General features: G+C 42.3%; 1 long non-coding RNA gene across 1 annotated transcript in view; it reads right to left on the bottom strand.

Moving 5' to 3' along the window:
* LOC105616575 (uncharacterized) overlaps positions 1-13,847 on the bottom strand; it is a 42,119-nt gene that overhangs the window by 4,246 nt on the left and 24,026 nt on the right. The gene's annotated exons all lie outside the window — the stretch shown is intronic.

Here is a 13,847-nt window from a genome sequence, read left to right as displayed (position 1 = left end):
GGGTACCCACTTGGGCCCAGGGCCCAGCTCTGTTGCCTACCTCCCCAGCAGCCACAGGTGGAGAAAAATGTTACAAAGCAAGGAAAACAAGTAAACCAACTGGCAAAAACCTTTTCTGTACGCCAAGAAAGAGAATTTTCAAACACAAGACTCTTCCCTATGAGAAGGACAGAGGCTGTGGTCCCTGTTTTCTCTCCTTTCAAACCCAGACCCAACCACCTCCACAAATGTAGTCAGTTTGCAGATGAAAACGCTTTTGCTACCAACGCTTGTCAGGCACAGGCTTCAGTGTTTTTCAAGCTTTATGTTTTTAATACCCTCATTAATATAACACGCCCTTTGCTGTTGGTATGATGCAAGCACTGCACTGGTATCTTTTTTTTTTTTTTTCCTTTGCTGTGCCACACAGCATGTGGGATCTTAGTTCCCTGAGCAGGAATTGAACCCAGGACCCCGGCAGGGGAAGTGCAGTCTTATCCACTGAACTACCAGGAAGTCTTCAGTGGCTGCTGCTGCTGTTAAATTGCTTCAGTCGTGTCCAACTCTGTGCGACCCCATAGACGGAAGCCCACCAGGCTCCTCCATCCAGGAGATTTTCCAGGCAAGAGTACTGGAGTAGGGTGCCATTGCCTTCTCCAAGTCTTCAGTGGAGTCTTACAGAAATGCTCTTGTTCTTCTGACTATTTGCCCTGCCTGTGTTCAGCCCCTGGACTCAGAAGCTGAGGGCCCTGACACCCATTTCCCCCCACATGTGGAACCTTCAGCTCCTTCAGCAGGGCAGCTGCCCCCCACTTTTCTGAGGGTCTCCATCACTCTCTGTACACCCCCTCACTCTCATCTCAGAGCAGTCATGGGACTCAAAGAAGCTGCGAAAGCCGAGAAACCTCTGCTGGGAAAGAGGACCAGGTGAGTAAAGTTCTGAGCAGAAACCCGTGCAACCACGGCAGGCAGGCAGGCACTTAACTGGGGCTTTTAAAGAGAGTCTTCCAACGAGCATTCATTGACCATTTGCTGCACCTGCTACAAAATCCTAATATGGCCCAGCAGCAATATGAATTTGCACAGAGGTGCCCACTGCTTTATCATGGAAACCAACATATTTTCCTAAAATCCTGCAAAGGGAAGAAAAGATCCTTCCAGGTCACATTTAGCACCATGGTCAGTAGCGTGGAACGTGGTCTCAGCAGAGGAAAAGCAGTGGGTCCTGGGCCGGTAAGCAAGCCTCCGGTCTAAGGAGAGAGAAACCCACAGAGCATGTGCTAACTTGACTTCACTTCTGGTCATAAAGCATCCGATCACTTTACTAGGATAAAACAGCAATTTTTTTTTTAACTATTCTGCTCTCAAAATCATCTTTCTTCCCTGTTACTAAAATTGATTTCATTCCCATTTAGCTATAAGCCAAACAGAGCCCTGCATCCACCATCTCCCAGTTCATTTTCCATCGTGTCATTTTATTTTAGCTTTAGAACCTGAACCTTTGTTTACACGTAAATAACTCAGGGTTACTTATGCTGATTTAAAAACAAAAAGAGACCGCTAATCATCGATTGTTTGATATATACCATTTACAGCAAAAGATCCTTTTCCCACTGATCATTTTTTGGTATTAAAATGTAGTTTTTAGCTCTTTTTCTCTCAAGAACTGGGTTTGGATAATTTAACTCTGAAGAAAGATTGAAAACTCTTTCCATATAAATGGAGGGGGAAAATCTGAAATGTTAAGTACTAACTCGTAGTCCACTATTGCCCTTATCTTTAATAATGGAAACACAGTTTAGCACACCACGCAAAAGAGCATCCTTGTATTTTTAAATTGCAAGTGTCCAATTATGTACAAGGGTCAAGACAAAATTGATCTGAAGGAGCTCAATTTTAAAATCATTTTTAAAATCAGGACAAAGGATGCCACATTATTAAACTAAAATGTTTAAAATGAAAAGTATTATGCACGCCGCATGGCGGAAGATCAGATTTTTATTAATGCAAGTTTTAAATGCTGATTAATCCTCTCGAGAGTCAGTTTCCCAAAGCATTGGACTGTATTCAAGTCTTTTTCAAAACGGCACATCACTTCCATTATTCTGAATATTAATTGAACAACATTATAACTAAGGATACAAAGCAAGATTTAAAGCATGATTACAGCTGTCAGTGCTTACATCTAAATAAGTCATTGGAAATTCAAGCTTAGAAGAAAAAAAATGGTGTAAATCTTTCTTAGAACGGTGAAGCTCTCTCAGCCTTTTTCAAAAATGAATTTGCTGCTTTAGGACTCGGGAAAGCTTCAGCTGTGACTTGGTCTTACTATATTTATCTGGGCAACTCTCAATCAGAAATCAGAGTTCTGTTTTTTTCTTGAGATTTGGGACAATGTCAAGGAGATTTTCTTTTGAGGGAGAAGGAAAGGGAGAGCCAAAGAATATTAATAGTTGATAGAATTTCCCATTTCCTCATTTTATATTTCTATTTCAGCCTCATGTCTATACTCAAAAACCAAACAATTAAACAAATTTAATCAAATGAGCTATTATGGTTCCAAAACAACTCATTAAACTGAGAGTCAAGCAACTGAAAGTAACTAATGACTTATTTTCACAACAACCTACTGTCTAAATTCAACTTTTTTTACCTCCTAAACTCAGTTTGGGGGTAGGTGAAAATCCCCACTTCCCTACCAAAAGCAAAGTAAAATGCTGGCTTCTATTACCACCTTGGAATTTTAGTTTTGTTTCTTTAAATGGTTGCTCTGTATCTGAGTGATAGCTCTTTGTTCAAAAGGATGCAAAAGCTACTCTCACATCTAATTCTAGTGAGATAAATGGCATTATGAAGGGAATATTAAAAATTTACAGCCCCCTTTACTAAGTTTATTTGTCAGCCAAACATGCTGAATATTGCATAGCACACACACACACACAAAAGCATGCCATCCCGACGATGAAAAAGATATGAGGAAATAATGATGCGGTGATAACAAGTCTGATAGAGTTTGCATATCTCCGTTGCTGTTTGGCATGTCATTTAATTGTATTGCGCCAAACCGGCAGAATCGCACAATATGTTAGTATAAAGGGTCCACAGTTTAAGCGGAAAATCTAGAAGTGTTAACTATACACTGTCTAATTATACAACCTTACTGTCCCAGAATGTGATTTCAGAAACCATTTCTGACATATGGGAAAAGGGTAGAACAGCTGGTCATTAAGGTTTTCTCAAGACTATTTAGCAACACACTTGAATGTAATTAAAGTGAGATACTAAACACTGCACTTGTGGCACAATGTATTTTTAATTTTTATGGCATGTGGTAAAAGTAAATAGATGCAAAGCATTCAAGTTTCTCCAGTAGGCATCCAACTTGTCAAAGATGCAGTGTCTGTTTGGCTGATTGTAAGCCTGGTCCTGGTGTTAAGTCATAGACATCCATTTGGGATGTTTAAGGCTGTCTTAAAGGGACTGAATTTGGCAATACTCTGAGGGATGTTTAATTGGAACTCCCAGACAAAGCATGAGATGAACTCATTCATTTATTTATTCATTCATTCATCAAACGCGACCTGGAATAATTTTAGATGATAAAGACATTGGCCCTGCCCTAGACTTACTCACAGCTTATTATGCTTAAAATACAGAGTGAAGGAAGGTGATTAAAGGGTACCATAGGAGCAAAAAGGGGTATCAGGTCCAAACCGGTGATGTCCAGCGAAATCCCCTGAATAGGAGTCAGTTTAAGCAGGAAGAAAACAAGGGAGCAAGGGGTAAGGACAGTCCAAGCAGAGGGAGCAGATTATGCAAAGGTTTGGAGGTGAGAGTTTTGTAATAAGAATATGATCTTTATACTTACTGAACATTTACAACATCCCGGCACTAGGCTAAGCCCTTGATACATATTATCTCATTTAATTCTCCCAGCAACCCTATGTGCTAAGTACTATGGTCTACCCTTTACAGATGAGGAAACTAACAGGATTCAAACCCAGGTTTGTCTGCATCTCAAATCAAACTTTTTTTCATATTGCCTTCTCCCAACTGATAGGAAGAGCCAAATCTATTTAGTTTTTAAAGAACTTAGTGTATAGACTCATCAGTCCCTGTTAAAACCCTATTATTAAGAAAAGACAAGCTGCTGCTGCTGCTGCTAAGTCGCTTCAGTCGTGTCTGACCCTGTGCGACCCCAGAGATGGCAGCCCACCAGACTCCGCCATCCCTGGGATTCTCCAGGCAAGAACACTGGAGTGGGTTGCCATTTCCTTCTCCAGTGCAGGAAAGTGAAAAGTGAAAGAGGTCGCTCAGTCGTGTCCGACTCTTTGCAACTCCATGGACTGCAGCCTACCAGGCTCCTCCATCCATGGGATTTTCCAGGCAAAAGTACTGGAGTGGGGTGCCATTGCCTTCTCCAGAAAGACAAGCTACAGAGTAGGAAAACATATTTGCAAATCACATATCTAATACAGGACTTATCCATATATATATAAAGAACTCTCAAAACTCAATGGTAAGAAAATAAATCACCCGGTTAAGTAGCTGAGCAAAAGATCTAACAGATACTTCTCCAAAGAAAAAATGTAATGCTAAATAAGCATATGAAAAAATGCTTACCATCATTAGCCATTAGGGAAATGAGCATTAAAACCACAAAAAAATATCATTATGTTCCTATTAGAATGGCTAAAATAACAATTAAAAAATCATGACAATACCAAGTACTATCAAGGGTGTGGAGCAACTGGAACTCCTATACATTGCTGATGGGAGTGCAAGAATGTACATCCACTCTGGAAAATTTTGGTAGTTTCTTATAAAGTTAAACATATGCTTACCATATAATCCAGCAAACCCACTCCTAGAGAAATGAAAACCTATGTGAATATTTGGAGCACAGTTATTCACAATCTTTGAAAACTAGAAACAATGCAAATATCCTTCAGCAAATGAACTGGCAAACTGTCTTACTTTCACACAATGGAATACTGCTCAGCCATGAAAAGGAATGAACTAATATACACAACCAACTAGAATAAATCTATGCAATGTTGATAAATGGAACTCTAGTCATTAGGGAAAATATAACATTCCAGGTACCACACTAGACTTGCCAAGATTTCTTCTTTGGTCATCTAATCTTCCAACAGATCTATGAGATAAACCTTAATATCCCCATTTTACAAGCAAGGAATCTGAGGTTCAAAGCAGGTAAGAAGCTTCTCCACGTATGTGAGCACAAGTGCACTCACAGACACACACACAGACATATACCCATACACAAAGCTAAGCAGTCAGAAGGCCAATGTAGAAGCCGATAGTTTTTCCATCGTGGTTGGTTAGTGCCTACTTTGATTTCTATTGCTACATAACTTTACAGAAGATATAGCAATCCTGAGAAAACAGGACATAGCATGAGGAATTATGAATCGTGATTAATAAGCCAGATCTGAGACACTCCAGGGCTGAGCCCTGTTTGTGGGATTGCTTTGGCCTTCTCTCTTCTCTTCTCTTTCTATCTAAGGGTGTTTCATTGTTCATTAGAATCTTCAACGGATAGTGGCTGAGGAAAAAAAAAAAAAAGATATGAAACTCAAACCAACTCACTTTACTCCTTACACTGATGCTGTTTAGTAAGTCATATCTGACTCTTTCATGACCCCATGGACTGTAGCCTGCCAAGCTCCTCTGTCCATGGGATTTCCCAGGCAAGAATACCGAAGTGGATTGCCATTTCCTTCTCCGGGGGAATCTTCCGGACCCAGGGATCAAAGCCATGTCTCCTTGCATTGGCAGGAAAATTCTTTACCACTGAGCCACCAGGGAATTCCCACACAGATGTCTAGAAATGTTGAAACTTTGGCTAACAAGAAATTGAAAATTGGCTGTGAATAATCATCATCTTTACAACTGCTATCTTCTTATCAGTATAAATGACCAAGCAATGCTGCCCCTGTGAGCTCTGATCCTGTAGTTTCAACCTCTTTACCACCACTGTGAAACTGTATCTTTCATTTTCCTTACTGCTTCTTAAGGGGCAGTCCTTCAACCTTGAAGATTACTTTGCTGCAAAAGGACATGATTTGGAATTGTTTTCCACCATAGGAAGAGTAGAATTAGAGGCTCATCCACATTCTCTTACTCTCTCCCAATCTCTGTTGTCATCACAGTAGCTGGACACAGTGAAAGGACGTAGACTTTTGGCCAGAGAACAAAAGAAAGCTAACTGACCCACGTGGGCATTGAACCCTTGACCTCATTAGCATTGTTTTCTCACCACCTCTGCTAACAGACAGCCCAATTATGAACACTGAATCAAAGAGGGAAGTCACCTCTTCACCTGGAGCCAAGAAAAGCGTACGACGGCTGGTTGTTAAGAAGGGAGTGCTTCTCCAGACAAATAACCACAGCATGAACATCCATAGCAATTTCTAAGCTTCTTCCAATCTTGCAGGGCTCAGTCTAACAAGAATTGCTGCCAATGTGGTTTCCAGTCTGAGAGGTGACTAAAGTTTTAGGACCATCACCTTACGACAGATGTGCTGGAGTATAGAGGGTGTACCTTCTTAAAAGACTCTCAACTCTAAGCCAACTTAAATCATCTGCAGCTGTAATCCCCCATTCTTATTCCTCACTTTGAAACCCTTCCCTACGGTTAGTCTTCACACTTGAAGCCCTGCCTATAAACAGAACACTTCTTTTGAGTGTCCACTGAGGGATCTATGCCAGAGATATTTCCACAGTTGACTTTTCAATTGAAATGAATCTTGTTACTCTACGGCACCACAGAGGTTCTTCAAAGTGGTTCTTAAATTGTTAATTACAACTTCCTTGTTCTGAAAGGTAGTGAATTTGTAAGATTTGTGTCTCTGTATATGAGTTTATGTGCACATATAATTATTTAGGAATTTTTTAGAGTATAAGTTGAGTTATATCTAATTAGTTGTATTTCATTTTTTGAAAACTAAAGTTACTCCTATAATCTCCTGGAATGCAATGACTGAGTAGGTCAGTCAAGGCATGATGATAATAAAATCAAAGAAGATGGCTCAATTCCCTGACCAGCTATAGGTCTTTTTTATAGTCATGGGCCACAACTCCAGGCAGAGACAACCAGCTCATACACGATGTGATTTTCATAATGAGAACAAGGAGAAAAGGCATGATAATTCATTGTGGAAACACATCTTTTTTACTGGGGGAAAAAAAAAAAGAGCCAATTCTGATGGTAGTTGGTTTAGCCTTATATTGTTCTCATATACAAGGGTGGTACCACTTAATGAATTAGAAGACATATGTCCAGAAGCTAGCATTGACCCACTCAAAGATGAATTGTAGTTCTAGACTCTAAGTTGTGGTTATATTTCAGAACATTTTTTACTTTATAGAAGACTTTTTGATCCTATGGATTTGACTGCTAGCTCTTCCTTCTGCTCTATTCTTCCTAGTACCAGACAACAACTCATTTCCTACCAAGCTCATGCAATGACTTAAAGTGTATCTCAAAGATATTGTGAGCTCAGTTCCAGACCACCACAATAAAGCAAATACTGCAATAAAATAACACACCAATTTTTAAATTTCCCAGCGCATACAAAGTTACACTTATATATACTGTGGTCTATGAAGCACGCAATAGCATTACGTCTAAAAAGCAATGTACATACCTTAATTAAAAATACCTAATTGCTAACTATCATCTGAGCCTGTAGCAAATCAATCTTTTTGCTGGTGGAGGGTCTTTGCCTCCATGTTGACGGCTGCTAACTGATCAGAATGGTGGTTGATGAAGTTTGGGGTGGTTGACCAAAAACATGTGTTTGGATTTTTCTATAGCATCTTGCAGAGTATGTCTCCATTAGACATCCATCTTTTTTTCTGAGCAGTGGGTCATCTAGACCCTGTTGCTCCCCTTATAGAGCATAGGCAGAGTAGATCAGCATGACTCTTAAGGGCCCCAGAATTTCAGAATGGGAAATGAACAATGACTTCACCTTCAGGTCACCAGTTACAATAGCCGCAGACCAGAGTATCAGCTGGGCTTTTTGAAGCCAAGCATTGACTTCTCCTCTGTAACTACGGAAGTCCTACGTGGAGTCTTCTTCCAAAAGAAGACATAGAAAAATTGGTCGCCCCCTTGATGATCTTTGTTAGCTCTCCTGGATAACTCATTGAGCCCTCTATATCAGCGCTTGCTGGAAATAGCAGCTTTCCTGAAACCTCATGAACCAGCGTCTCCTAATTTTAAACTCTCCTTCTGCAGCTCCCTCACCTCTCTCAACTTTGCAGAATTGAAGAGAATTAGAGCCTTGCTCTGGATTAAGCTTTATAAGCAAATGTTGTGGCTGACTGGACCTTCTATCAAGACCACTAAAACCTCCTCCATATAAGGCTGTTTTGCTTTCTTAGCATTGATGTGTTCACTGAGGTAGCACTATGAACAAAGCTGGTGGAGGTGATGGATTTCCAGTGGAGCTGTTTCAAATCCTGAAAGATGATGCTGTGAAAGTGCTGCACTCAATATGCCAGCAAGTTTGGAAAACTCAGCAGTGGCCACAGGACTGGAAAAGGTCACTTTTCATTCCAGTTCCAAAGAAAGACAATGCAAAAGAATGCTCAAACTACCATACAATTGCACTCATCTCATATGCTAGTAAAGCAATGCTCAAAATTCTCCAAGCCAGACTTCAGCAACACGTGAACCGTGAACTCCCTGATGTTCAAGCTGGTTTTAGAAAAGGCAGAGGAACCAGAGATCAAATTGCCAACATCCACTGGATCATGGAAGAAGCAAGAGAGTTCCAGAAAAACATCTATTTCTGCTTTATTGACTATGCCAAAGCCTTTGACTGTGTGGATCACAATAAACTGTGGAAAATTCTGAAAGAGATGGGCATACCAGACCACCTGACCTGCCTCTTGAGAAATCTGTATGCAGGTCAGGAAGCAACAGTTAGAACTGGACATGGAACAACAGACTGGTTCCAAATTGGAAAAGGAGTACATCAAGGCTGTATATTGTCACCCTGCTTATCTAACTTCTATGCAGAGTACATCATGAGAAACGCTGGACTGGAAGAAGCACAAGCTGGAATCAGGATTGCCGGGAGAAATATCAATAACCTCAGATATGCAGATGACACCACCCTTATGGCAGAGAGTGAAGAGGAACTAAAAAGCCTCTTGAGGAAAGTGAAAGAGGAGAGTGAAAAAATTGGGTTAAAGCTCAACATTCAGAAAACGAAGATCATGGCATCTGGTCCCATCACTTCATGGGAAATAGATGGGGAAACAGTAGAAACAGTGTCAGACTTTATTTTTTGGGACTCCAAAATCACTTCAGATGCTGATTGCAGCCATGAAATTAAAAGACGCTTACTCCTTGGAAGAAAAGTTATGACCAACCTAGATAATATATTCAAAAGCAGAGACATTACTTTGCCAACTAAGTTTCGTCTAGTCAAGGCTATGGTTCTTCCAGTAGTCATGTATGGATGTGAGAGTTGGACTGTGAAGAAGGCTGAGCACCGAAGAATTGATGCGTTTGAAATGCGGTGTTGGAGGAGACTCTTGAGAGTCCCTTGGACTGCAAGGAGATCCAACCAGTCCATTCTGAAGGAGATCAACCCTGGGATTTCTTTGGAAGGAATGATGCTAAAGCTGAAGCTCCAGTACTTTGGCCACCTGATCCAAAGAGTTGACTCATTGGAAAAGACTCTGATGCTGGGAGGGATTGGGGGCAGAAGGAGAAGGGGACGACCCAGGATGAGATGGTTGGATGGCATCACTGACTCGATGGACGTGAGTCTGAGTGAACTCCGGGAGATGGTGATGGACAGGGAGGCCTGGCGTGCTGCGATTCATGGGGTCGCAAAGAGTCGGACACGACTGAGCGACTGATCTGAACTAAGAACTTTCCCTTTGCACGCCCAACTTGGCTGATTTGCAAAACAGGACTTGCTTTCAGCTTATCCTGGCTTTGGACATGCCTCCATTCCTCACTAAGTTTAATCTTATTTCTAGATTTTTATTTAAGATAAGAGACATGTGACCCTTCCTTTTGTTTGAACACTTAGAGGCCATTGTAGGGCTATTAACTGGCTTCATTTCAATACTGCTGTATCTTAGGGAATAGAAAGGCCTGAGGAGAGGGAGAGAGATGAGGGGATGGCTGGTTGGTGGACCAGTCAGAACATATATAACAATTAGCAGTTAAGTTAGTGTCTCATATGGGAGAGATTAATGGTGTTCCAAACATCACTATAGTAACATCATGGATCACTGATCACAGTCACCATAACAAATCTCATAATGTGAAAAAGTTTCATTGAAATATTGGGATTATGGCATAAATGTTACACAGAAATAAGAAGTGAGCAAATGCTATTGGAAAAATGGTACCAATAGACTTGCCTGATGCAGGGTTGCCACAACTTAGTGTATGTGTGTGTGCATGCTCAGTTGTATCTGACTCTCTGCGACCCCATGGACTGTATAGCCTGCCAGGCTCCTCTGTCCGTGGGATTTTCCAGGCAAGATTACTGGAGTGGGTTGCCATTTCCTACTCCAGGGATTGAACCCAACTCTCTTGCATCTCCTGCACTGGCAGGCGGGTTTTTTATCACCTCCAACTACCAAATCTTACATAAATTTCCATTTGCAAAAAACAGTCTGCATAGTGCAAAAATATAAAGCACAATAAAACGAGGTCTGCCTGTATAGCCATCGAAAACCCAGTTTGAGTCAATTCTGACTCTGTTTGATAGGCTTCGCTAGTGTCCCAACATCTCATTCTCCTCTCCTTCCAGGTATAAAGAAGATGACATAGCCCTACTCTTTGAAGTTAGGTGTATCCACATGAGTAATTTGGACCAATGAAATATGAGCACAAGAGTCCAAAATATTGAACTGCTTGTACTCAAGGCAGCAAACACAGAGGCAAACCGGAACCTTCTGGTGAGATACCAGCACCAGAATCAATAGCATCTTGTCAGCCTGTGATCCTGACTGATGTCTCTGTGCAGCAGACCTACTCCTCACCCTACACCTCCATCTCTAGCTGGCAGGTAAGCAAGAAATCAACCTGTGCCATTTTAAGCCATTGACAGTTTGAGGCTGTTGCTTTCCCCAAGATACCCTGACCGCCTCGCTAGACAAAGTTTCAGTGTTCCGGCACCTCAGCCTTTCCAGGCTTTATCTTTCCAGAAAGATAACAAGTTTCAGGAGTTGGCTATCTGAAGTCTTGGCAAGCATCCCAAGAATCAAAGTGCTCACTAGGCACTTCCTACAATACTGGCCTTGCCTGTGTTACTGGGTTCATGCCTCAGTTTCCCCTCTGAGTAGTGACCTGACTCTTCAGTAGCCTGGCTCTCTTGGACTCTCCATAACATCACGATCAAAGTCTCCATTACACTGCGATCAATTAGTGGGCTTAAGAACACTTGATATGAGACAAAGAGGCTGAGAACAAAGCAGGAGCTGACCGTCTTCATAAGTGAAGTACATTGGTAGCATAGCCAGACCACTGTGCAAAGCAGAAAGTAAAAATTTCCAAATTGAAACCATCTGATGGAATAAATGACAACTCAGGATCTTGCCTAAAGGTTGACATGGTTTGTGATGCATATAACTTTTCTGGATTGATCAGAAGGAGAGATAAGTGTGGACTTTGCTATATCCTCAGCCCTCGGGGTATGTATGGGGCCGGGCTACTAGCTTCGATGATTCTGGCTGAAGGATAAGGAAAGAACAGCTGCATCAGCCAGCGTTCACCAAGAACTGTGTGTGCCTACCAAAAATGTAGGAAGATTTGGACTCTTTCTGTAAGAAGCCCTTATGTTTAGGGTAAGAAGAGTTAATATACATGAAACACTCTGCAAGCATTATTAAACAATAGGTACTTCATTGTCAGCTTCCATCGATGTGCCTCTAGCTACCATAGGATTGCAGAGAAGAGAAAGATGAATCGCTGGGGAAAGTCGAACAATTTTCACACAGAAGGTAAATTTTTATATGGAGCTTAAAGGAAGGGTGGAAATTGGACAGAGTAAAGGAAAGAATAGAAAAAGAGTGAGCAAAGGTAACAAGAGGGAGTGGTGTTAGCAGGAAGTCAGCCAATGAGAGAATAGGGTGTTGAGCAGTAAAAATAATTTGAGGTTGAGGGGTGAGGGGTTGTCTAGAAAGGAGCAAAACTTGGCAAGCAGAGGAATTTACACTTGCTGGGGGAGAAACTGAAAATCCCTAGAAAATTCACCCAGAAGACATGCTGTGAAATAAACATCTGCTGAAAGTCCAGTCTCAACTTAGACACCAGCCTCCTGAAAACGGTTAGCAATTCCAGAGGTCACGCTGCCTGTGGACTGAGAGCAGACCTGGGTTTTCAGCGTTTGAACCCACGGTCCTTTCATTCTTGCCCAGACCTCTCGAGCCTCTCTGCAACGTCACCAGCCATGTGTCCGTGGGCACCTCCTGTCACCTACACTCTGACACCATCCCCTGGTCTGAGCGGAGTGACTGCATCCCGATACTGAGGCTTCAACAGGTCGGAAGCATATTCTCACCTTGTTAACTCTGGGCCCCTATTCCTGGACACCTAGAGTCACCTTTCCACCATTATTTGGAGCCCCAGGGCAGCCCAGGTCCTCCTTTTGCTTCTTGCTTTCAGAAAGCAGGCAGAAGGAATCCATACTAGCCTATAGGACCAGAATTACACGGGGCCCTGAGCACTTTTCAAGTGAGAATCTGCCTCAATTTGTTGTGAAGTTCTTTGGTTTGCTGATTCAAGCCTATGATCTCTAAAACATACCTATCTAAGCTCTAGTTCATGAATGCTTTATGTGCTAGACATCAGATAATCTAAGAGTTAAAGTGGAAGAATCAAACAATTTCTTGGCGAATTAATCTTTGCTGCTGCTGCTGCTGCTAAGTCGCTTCAGTCGTGTCCGACTCTGTGCAACCCCATAGACGGCAGCACACCAGGCTCCCCCGTCCCTGGGATACTCTAGGCAAGAACACTGGAGTGGGTTGCCCTTTCCTTTTCCAATGCATGAAAGTGAAAAGTGAAAGTAAAGTCCCTCAGTCGTGTCTGATTCTTAGTGACCCCATGGACTGCAGCCTACCACGCTCCTCCATCCATGGGATTTTCCAGGCAAGAGTACTGCAGTGGGGTGCCATTGCCTTCTATTGCCAATTTGCAAATATCTGAATGTCTTTAGAAATATTTTGATCTAAAATTTCCTGCAAATTTGTGAAGTAGAAATCCCAGACCGTGGTGGCAGATGGTGGATGAAGGGACAGAAGGTTCAGAGAGCTGGGAATGTTCAAGTAACTCTCCTAGGTATGGTGAAGGCTGGGATGTACCTCCCAGACCCCTCTTCAGCAAAGAAGGGCTTATTCCCAAGCTGCTTGGAGTGTGAGCAGTTGACTGCCCCCAATTGTCTGTTCTTTCTAGAACTGCCCAAAGTGGAACAGAGCTGTCTTTCTCAGGGCTGGGCCCCTTCCTTCCCAGGGGCAGTCTGCATACAGTGACCGTGATAGGAACTGGCCTCTCTTGATCCAACTGAGGACAACTTAGAAGGGCCTGCCCCACCTGAGGGCCACCAGAACCATGAGGAATACATTAATGCAAGGGGCACCCGCATCACTGAGAAATCAGTACCAGCTGTTCTCTGCTGACCAGAGGACATGACGGGAATCGCTGCTTTAAACTGCACTCCCTGTTAGCAATGGGGATGCTAGCTTGGCTAGCGAATCAAAGTCTGCTGGTCATATGTAACGATTAGAAGAGCTGGTCTAATAATAATGAGCATGCAAGTCAGCAAGGCAACCAGGACAGAGAGCTGTGAGCTGACTAGTAGAGTTCC

Source organism: Ovis aries, chromosome 12, assembly GCF_016772045.2.
Source record: "Ovis aries strain OAR_USU_Benz2616 breed Rambouillet chromosome 12, ARS-UI_Ramb_v3.0, whole genome shotgun sequence".
Classification (NCBI taxonomy): Eukaryota; Metazoa; Chordata; class Mammalia; order Artiodactyla; family Bovidae; genus Ovis; species Ovis aries.
This window is presented reverse-complemented; position numbering and strand designations above follow the sequence as displayed.